Raw genomic sequence first — 10,739 nt, forward strand, 5'->3', positions numbered from 1 at the left:
CCACCTCTATTGCAATAGCTTCCACTTGACCCTTTTCTTCATTCTCCATTTGTATCTTCGGTCTTTACTTATGTTTCTTTGTACTATTAGACTAATCTCTTGTTCTTCATTATGCTGCTAGTTGATATACTTCTGCAATCTAAAGCCTTCCTCAAATTCACTCTCATTTAATTGATCATCACTTTCCAATTGCTGGTTCTTTCCATCTTCATCTTGCTGGATTAATACTTTTGTTTCCTTCATGTCTCTAAGGACATAACTTCCTTGTTGCCCCTGATCTTTCATCTCACCTTCAAATAATCTCTGCTCAATTTCTCTGATTTCAGCATCATATTTATTAATGCTGTCTTCCACACCTGCAGTCACATCATTAACTGAAGAGTCTAAACGTTTACTTAATTCTATAAATGTTAGAGACAATTCCTCCTTATTATGCATAGTAACCATATCATTTTCTCCATCAGGTTCTGAAAGCTTCATTTCTTCTTTAGGTTCCTTGAGCAGTATTTCCAAGAATTCTATTTCCTTGTTAAATATCTCCAGCAATTCATCACAACTTCCATCCTCAGCTTCATTCATTTCCTGGCAATCCTTCTGAGTTATCTTGTCTTCTGCACTGTCATATTGCAAGCTTCTTTCATTAATTTCATCAGACAATTTCATTGGCTTACCTCCTTGTAATATCACTATGGCATTGTCATTAGACTTCTAGTCCATATCAACTTCCTCTAATTATCTTACCCCAAACAGAATTTCATCTATGAACTCCTTCTGCTATAATAGATCAGCACCTTCTTCCTCTAAAAGGGATTCTCCATCATACTTCACCTTAAGAGCTTCATTCCTATTTGTGAAAGTTTTATCAGACTGTCCATCATCCTCTACATATCCTGCAAACATACACAAACTATGAGAATTAAAATCACAAGGCTACATTGCCTCATCTACTTCCCTTGTCATCATATCTTCGAATTGTTCTAAACTATGCCAATAGTCCATGAGATCTTCAACTGATCTCTCATTATCCTCTTCACCCAACATTTCACCTTGTTCTGGTCTACAAATGGAAACTTCAATTTCTTCTCCTGCTTCTTTGAGTTCCTCTGGTTCCTCTTGAGCACTCAATATCTGCTCAATCTTTCTCATTTCTTCTGCTATCTCTAAATTCACCTGCTGATTTCTCTTCTCTTGTAGCCTCTGCCACTTTACTCTCCTTCTCATGGTCCAACCATGCTTTTGGTCTTCATCACTTCTCTACAGCATCTCCATCAATATTCCAATCTGGAAATCTATCCTAGCTTTCTCTCAGTCAAACTCTTCTTGACTCATCCTCATGCCATTTGCTTTGGCATCTTTCCTTCTGCTATGGCTTCTTTCTGATCCTCTGCTTTGACTCTCAGTAGTCATCTTCTTCTCCTCTGTTTCCATGAGCTCCTCACTCTTTTACAACAAGCCTCTGAAACAGAAAGTCCTCCTTACTGTGATCTCACCTCACTAAGATCTCCTCACTCAGTCTTTTGGTAAGCACAGTCCTCTATCTGGAACCTCCTCTTGAGAAACACCTTTGCTCCTTCTAGGCTACTGCAATCTCTCACTCTCTCTTGATAACACTTTAGCTATTCTATCTGTCCAATCTCTTGTTGGATTCTTCAGGTTCACTGCCACTTCAGAGTGCTTTCCTTGCTCTGCTTTTGAGAACACATCTGGTTCTCCTTTCATAGCTTCTCTTGTTCTATATTGTTGCAGTCTTCACACTTTCTTATGTTGTCAGTTGTGTTTTGAATGGATTTCCTCTGTCCCTTGCATCTGCCAGTTTTGCTACACATCACCTCTAGTGTCTTCCTTCTGTAAAATTAGAATCTGATCCTTCCTCTCGCCTGGATAAATATCTTAACACAACTCTGTTTTCAGTTCCTTCACACGGAACATTCTCTGTTTTGTTTAACCCAACTTGTTTTAATTACAATTTTGCTCTGCTATTAGGTATTTCAATCACAAACCTGCTCTGATACCAAAATGGTGCAACCCTAAGGCTGCCACAACTAATATACCTTATCGGACCCTAATTTCCCCGTCATGGCCCTTATTAATCTTTAGACCTCCATGCCCACATATATATGTATCGAAAGTGTTTTATATGGTTAAAGCCCCAGAACCATACCTTTTCTTGGTAATATATTAAAACACATGGAAATGTCTAAAAACCCCGCTTGAAGCCTTTATCCAGACTTCAAAAGAATTATAACCGTGTTCATAACCCTATTAGAACCGAAATACCTTCGGAAAACACTTAAATAAGGATTTTCCCTTTCAGGACCAAAAAAACTCTTGAAAAGGCTAAAACAATGCTTTAATGCCTTTTAAACCAAATACATGTGTTAAGTCACGGATCTAGATCTAGCCGATCGGACGGCTTAGATTCAATCGCTATATCAGCAATCAGAGGTCCCAATGGTCCCATTTATCGGCGCACACACCGCCTCCACTCCAAAACCCCGATGCGATATATCGCAATCAAAATTTGCAAAGGTTCGGGTCTTGGCCTTTGACATACACCGCTCCAATGGTGCGATGTGATTATGAGTCCGAACTCAATATGACTCAAAGCTTTTGTGTATAAATTTTCAAGTCCGCCACACAATTACACTAAGTGTTTTAGCGCGGTTTTCCAGTGTAAATGGCTTTCAATAATATAATAGATAAATACAAAGGGGAAATGTGGTTTGGGGTTCTACGGACCCAATAAGCATTCAAAACCTCTGTCTAAAGGATTTGAGATCCGGATTCTCAATCCAACTGCTTTTTACGCTGATACTTAGTGTATTTGGGTTTTTTGTCTACGAAACCCAAACGATGGAATGAACTCACCAAAAGATCTTTTAACACACCATTTCTATCATAAAATATGAAAAACACAAACCAGTATCAATATTATCTGAATACAAAGAGAAAACAAGCATTTGAGGCCTCCACGGGCCAGTTATATCATAATAATACAGTGTTGATTTATTCACCATAAACACATTATAGAGTCTCGGCCTTAGACCATATTACAAAGAAAAAGGCCTTTGTCTCCCAAAAGAATGCAAGCCAATCACTCTCTCTATATTCTCGCTCTACTCCTCAATCCTCTCTGACCTAATTATTCTAGTTAGCAGCCTTCCTCTCCTACGGTGCCCGTAGGCTTGAAATGCTCTTGTATCCTCTCTCCCCGTCTTTCTTTTCTTCTCAGAAAAGAAAGGAAACACATATATGCTAAGCTAACCATCTCTTCCACAATTGAAGGAATAAATTATACATTTAGAAATCAAATCTTGTCCTAATCTAAACAAACTTGACTATTTGGCTTGATCTCCATGCAGGGAGGATCATTTGCCATTTATTCTTAATTTAGTTCAGAATTAGGCTATAATTAACTACTTACATGTATTTGAAATTAATACAAATTAAACAACCAATCTTCCTCCAAACTTGCATTAGCCACAACATGTGACTACTCCATCACATTGCTAGCTAAGCCTAGATGCTCATACCTCAATTTTAAATTATATATGTAAAGACATCATTGCCTTCTCTCAAATACTTATCAAATACCTAAGCTACTATAACTTTTATTTTAAATTATATATATAAGTACATAATTACCCTCTCTCGAAGACTTATCAAATACCTAAGATACTAGCGTTTCATTTTAGTATGAATAAACTTATAAAGCAACTATGACATTGGAATGATGAAAAATACTGCTATAGTAATGCGTTTTGATATCTTCCGTAGCCATTGATCAATGTTGACCTTCTATTCACATGAATATGCAAAGGCTCTTCCATGGAAAGTTAGGACACAGGCCATGGGAATATGTTTTGATATCTTCCGTAGCCATTGATCAATGTTGACCTTCTATTCACATGAATATCCAAAGGTTCTTCCATGGAAAGTTAGGACACAGGCCATGGGAATATGTTTTGATTTTTTCCCTTATCTTGTAGTTAATTTTGATATTTTATGAATAAATTGATATTACATTCAGGAAGGCGTTTACCAATCAATCTAGTGTCCCACGCAAATTTGAAAGGTAAATTTATCTGCTTAAAAAAATTTCCCACTGTGGACGTCCAAAAATACTATTTACTTGTATAAAAAGAGTTTCCACTAATCAAAGTGCAAGTTTAATTGGCATATCTATAAAAAAATTCCACTAATCAACTGCAAGTTTAATTGCATATCTATTAAAAAAAATAAAAAAAATCCACTAAACAGGTGCAAGTTTAATTGGCATATAAAAATTTCATAAAGACTTTCGCCACCTCTCTGTGATATTTGTGGCATCATCAATGATCCTATCTCAAAATGCTACTGAAATCCTAGACAAATTATCAGGAGGACAATTAATACCGCTCAACAATAAGATGGTTGCCATGCAAATTTTTCAAAATTATACAATATTTTCAAATTAAAAGATATATATATATATACCATATCAAGTCATGAATCATGGAGAACACAGTATATTTTTACATAGGCGTGGCTATATTCTAAGCATTCGCAGATCAACTGCCATTATAGACGTTACATCAAGCTCACACTAAACCTTTACAAGGTGCCGTGACCTTATAAGAAATTTTTAATAGGATCCGAAATATCAAAGCCTGCAACCACAACTATCGACACCCAAGTCTAGAGAATAAACACACATAGACAAAAGAACAGATCACACATAAAAGCCACGGATTGCAGCGGAGGACAATACCTTTTTATTTGGTACATTGCAGAGAATAAAGTGATATTAGAGAAATATGATGCTTTGCATTAGTATATTCAAGTGGTGCTATGAGTTTATGTCCTTTTACTATTTTAGGAATTAGTTTATAGTTTAATGTTTTTTTTTTTTTTTTTTATATTTTTGAAAGATATATGATAAGTGAGAGAATGTTGGGATATGGATGTTGTAGATTTTACAATTATATATTTTTAAAAGATATATGATGAGTGAGAGAATGTTGGGATATGGATGTTGTAGATTTCACAATCATATAGTGAAATAATTCGTTAAAGATATCATGGTAGAGAAAAAGTGATATTAGAGAAATATTACATTTTATAGATAAGCCTATAGATGCATTGATGAAATCAGCGAGCTTAAGTATATTCAAGTGGTGCTATGGATCTATTGGCTTTATGGCTCTTAGGAATTAGTTCATAGTTTAATGTGTTCTCCCTTATATTATAAGGTACAAGATAAGTGGGAAAACGTTGGGACATAGATTTCATACACCTCACAATTGGAGTAAGGAACTATTGTTAAGAAATAATATGGATTAAATGCTATTGAAGTAACTAATACATGGAAATGTAGATTACTAGAATGCAATGAATGTTAAGTAACAAAAGTTGGTCAATTAAGTGTTGGTGGTTTTTGACATGTAAAATAGAAAGAAAATCAATGATTTATGGTTTTATTGCACAAAGAAGCACTTGAATTCAAATATGGGAGCGATGTTTTCTGTATCATTGCATTAATATACACACAATAATGTTATTATTGTATTAATAATAAAAATTCGATGTTGGCATGTCTATTTAATAACATAATAATATTAAAAAAAAATCCAATGTGGACAATCTAGGAGATAAATAAAGTATTTCAATTGCTATATTGAGTAAAGTATTTCAATGTCAATTGTGTATATTGTATAAAACAATTAAAAATAAAATTTCTTATGATTAAAACATTTTATTAGCCTGTTACTCAAAATCAAGAAGATGTAGAATTTCTTAATTAAAAAGATGAAGAATTTCTTTATACTTGAGGGTTGACACATGACCCAAACATACACATATATAACCAACATAGATCCATCTTAATTTTAAGGATCTGTCAAGGGCTTAGAGGAATCAAAACTCTCCAGTGCAAACCTCTTTTCAAGTTTTGCACTCTAAAATAAATTTGCATCTCAACAAATTTGATCCTTGATAAATAAATACATGTTTAAGATAAATTGATGTTGAATATACTTATTTATTGAATCCTAGTGTTATAGCAAAATAATATATACGTGTTTATTGAATTCTAAAATATTAAATGACAATATGTTCATGAAATTTCTTCATAATATTTACGAAACTACTAAATATTTCATTAAGAACACAATAACTTTGTAATATATTATACCATTTAATTGCTAAATAATATATTAATGTAAAACATTTTTATAATTGCTAAATAATATATTAATATAAAACATTTTTATAATAGTAATAATCCTAATAAAATCTTTAAAAAATCATTAATATATATATATATATATATATATATATATGCGTTATATTTTAGTATAAATATATGCGCGTTATATTTTAGTATAAATAAACTTATAAAACAATTATGATATTAGAATGACCAAGAATTATGTTATAGAAATGTGTTTTGATTTATTTCCTTGATCAAAGTTGACTTTTAATTGATATTAAAATCTAAAGGCTTTTTGTGCAAACTTTTTTGAAATTTTTTTGTGTAAAATAAATTTGAGTTTGAGAAAATTCCCTTTAAAGCCTAGATATATCTCAAATTAAAATAAATCTAATTATATATATTTACACACTACTATGATCCAAAAAAACAAAATAAAAATCATAAATAACTATTACATTGATAAAATTTCTTTATAATTCTTAACTACTACTAAATATTCTTATTAAGAATAAAATAAATTTATAATATATTATAATCATTTAATTACTAAATAATATATATATTCTTAAAAAAATCATTATATAACAATTTACTATTTCTTTTGTTTATTTTTTAACTAAATATTTATAACTTGTATTTTAAATTAATTTTAAATATATAAAACTAACTTCCATTCATAAATATATATTCTACCTCATTACCACATTTCAAATACTTCACTAGCGTTACATTTTAGAATGAATAAACTTATAAAACAAGTATGACATTGGGACGATGAAGAATACTGCTATAGAAATGGGTTTTGATTTCTTCCGCAACCATTCATCAAGATTGACCTTTAATTAACATGAACATCCAAAGGCTTTTCCATGGAAAGTTCGGACACATACTATTGGAATGGAATATTTTTTTGATCCTTTTTGTCTTATCCGTTAGCTGATTTGACATTTTATGAATAATTTGATATTTCATTAGACTATAGCCAACCGTGGACATTTAGGAAGCCGTTTACCAATGAATATAGAGCCTCACTCAATTGGAAATTAGGTTTATATGTTTAAAAATATTTTCCACTGATCAGTTGAATAAATTGATATTTCATTGGACTAAGCAGAATGGTGGACATACAGAAATGCTATTTACCTGTCTAAAAATGTTTTCCACCAATCACTGCATGTTTAATTGGGATATGTAAATTCAGAAAGATTTGCACGACATCTCTATGATATCGGTAGAATCCATGATCCTATCTCTTAGACAAATTATCAAGAGGACAATTAATACCGTCCAACAACAACATGGTTGCCATGCAATTTTTTCATAACTATATCCATTATTTTCAAATTCAGAGACATATATACCCTATAAAATCATGGAGAACATGACATATTCTCATATAGGCGTACCTATATACTACGCATTCTCAGATCAACTGCCATTATAGTCGTAATTACTTCAAGCTCACACTAAAACTTCACTTCACAAACTAGGTGCCGTGACCTTATAAGAAATATTTAATACTATCCAAAATACCAGAGCTTGCAACCACAGCTATCGATCAAATCCAAGTCTAGAGAATAAAGACACATAGACAAATGAGCAGACCACACATAAAACCCACGTATTGCAACGGAGGAGCAGCAGACCCACTGGTGGTACCCGATGAAGGAGGAGGTACAACAGGTGCGGGAGGGGCAGGAGATGGTCCTGGTCGAATTGCCATAACAACCACATGAAGCTTTTGTGATTTCTGGCAATGACCATTTGCCCACTTATGAAATAAAATGAGCCCGGGTGGGGCAGCTTGAAGACTGTGTAACCATCTTGGGACTTATGTATGGGCTCTGATGTGTTGCAGCTGCGGTAGTCCTGACAACTTACTTGAAGTACTGAATCCTCGCCTGAATTGTACACGAACACTAACACCAAAACAACCAAGAAAACAACACCAATTAATGAATGAACATCCTATTTGACTGTGGAGATAATCAGTTAAATCAAATCTGATTTTCTCTTTTTGGAAGGTAGGAGGGAGGTTGTTAATATTGGATATCTTTATTTTGTTTGTACATGAAAATTATTGGATATCTTTATTTTGATTGCATATTTTGAAAATACTCTTAATTTGAAAATTATTGGTATTGAACGTCTTTATTTTGATGGCATATTTTGAGAATACTCTTAATTTGAAAGACATGAGTGAGGTCAACCATATCAGTCTCACTTCTGAATAAAAGTTATTGGTATTGAACATCTTTATTTTGATTGGATAATTTGAGAATATTCTTAATTTAAAAGACATAAACGAGGTCAAATGAGTCTCACTTCAGAATTCGCAATAAAAATAAGCTCATATATTGCTACCAAGTTAACACAGTTTTATTTATTTATAAATGTTTTTCTCATATTAAAACCCATTACAACAATAATAATCAATACATAAAACTCAAAAGTCATCAAATCGCTGACACTAACAAAATTTTGAAATGCATAAAACTCAAAGCTCATGGAAGGATAATAATCTTTAAACCCAACTACTAAAAATAACCCTAATTGATGAATCTGTGAAATCTGATGAAGGGTTACTCTAAAGAGAGATTAGATTTCTTACCGAGAGAATCCCCAACCTCAAACCTGTTTCCCCTTGCCCACTGGTCATAGCTTTCTTTGTTTGTGTCGTTCGGTACCGCCCAGTCTTCTCGTCCTCTAACTCTGAACTCACGGGCATGAGATCCAGTCTGCATGAATGCCAAAAGTATGCAGGAAATGAGGATCACCATAGGCATGCGTGCCTTCTCCCTGCTGAAATTGTTGAATATCTCCATGGATTGATTGCTACACTCAAAGGAAAATGCAGTTGGGTATACAGTGAATAATGGAAGTAGTCAAATGGGCTTCTGTAATCTGATGAACCCTCCTCAATCCAATGTGATAATGTTCCAATTATAATGTATCATTTATAATTACTGCTAGAGAAGGTGAGTTCAGAGAATCATGCATGATATTTTGACAGCCTTTCACTTCGGCTTTACACCTGTATTGCCAACCAAAAATATACCACAAACAACGAACATGCAATTCCGCCGCTGGACGATAATAGTGGCCAACCAAGGATTCTCCGAGCAGAAGGATTGTGAGGGAATAAATTTCTAATCATGGAAGCAAGTGCCAGAAGCGAATAACATACATATTGCGTTGCAATAAACTCAACATTTAAAAGAAGTAACAACATATGGCATTGCAGTAAACTCAACATTCAAAAGAAGAAAGAAAAGTTAGGTAAAGCAAACAAGTAACGCATCAGTTGTACATCCACTTTTCTCGGTCTCGCACATGGAAAAAACGTTGGCGGGAGCGGGGAGGTGGTATTTCATGGCAACTAATATTTACTGTAGGGTATTATTGATTTATTAATGCATTCGGCTGTATATGTTTATCACAGGATAATATATCATATACATTCCCAGCATTGATAATATACTTATTTAAATCTACTGATAAGCATATACAACCCTGAGCATTAAGCATTAATAGAGCAATAATACAATATTCGTTGGTTGGGTATTTCATTCCATCTCACCCGAAAAAGAAAAGTGAACAGGATAGTAAATATTGGTATTGGTTGCGTATTTCATTCCATCTCAACCGTAAAAAAGTGAACAGGATACAAGTACGTGACGTACCGGTGGAGACAAATGGATAATTTAAAGATTTTTAGTTTCTATTGTCCCATTTTACATAGTTTTCATGGTCAGAGATGGCCGTTCGGTTCTAGACAAGCATTTCCTTTGCTTCATAATAAAAGTCATACCATAAAAGCTTATGCTGTTCCATATATATTTTTTTTGATATTTTAGATTTATATAAATTAAATAGTTAATCATTGTTGATAGTAATTAAAATATATATATATTATTATAATTTTTAGAATGATGTTATGATAAGAGTGAAAGTCTAAAATCTAAAAATTATTAAAAAAAAAATTATTTTATTTATTAGATTATGTATATTTTTTTAAATATTCTTATATTATTAAATTTACATTATTTATAATTTTTTTTTTTTTTTTTTTTTTCTCAAAGAACATAAATTCTGAAAGCTTAATTTAAAAGAAATCAAGTTTATTAGTTTAAATGTAAAAGGCATAAGCTTAAAGCCATTACAACAATATTCTACCCAAGTCCAAAATAATATAATTAGCAATTGGGCCAAATGAATGTTGGTTTGACAATTCTTGAAAGACAGGAAAATATCAACAAAAGGCAAGGACCATACTACAATGAAATATTTCTACTACTTCCTTGAGCCTTACAAATCATGAGACCTATGTTCAAGTTAAAGACCTTGTTTGATTATGCCAACATGAATGCCTCGTAAATAAAGTAATAGATCGTGATTTGCTACCTTCGAAATCAAAGGTTGTTTTGGTACAATTCTTCCATATTTGTTCTTGAAATGGGTGATTGTGCTCTAGATTTCCTTGTTGTGAGTTGGGATAAAAAATAAAACAAATAATTTTATCAATTACTTAAATAATAACAAATTT

General features: G+C 32.7%; 1 pseudogene; it reads right to left on the bottom strand.

Annotated features, from left to right (window-relative positions):
* Window positions 1-7,560: 7,560 nt before the first annotated feature.
* LOC149251648 (early nodulin-like protein 14) lies at window positions 7,561-9,064 on the bottom strand (annotated as a pseudogene).
* Window positions 9,065-10,739: the final 1,675 nt, after the last annotated feature.

This window comes from Pinus tabuliformis, chromosome 7 (genome assembly GCF_031772625.1).
Source record: "Pinus tabuliformis cultivar Carrire ecotype Pingquan chromosome 7, CPIR1, whole genome shotgun sequence".
NCBI lineage: Eukaryota > Viridiplantae > Streptophyta > Pinopsida > Pinales > Pinaceae > Pinus > Pinus tabuliformis.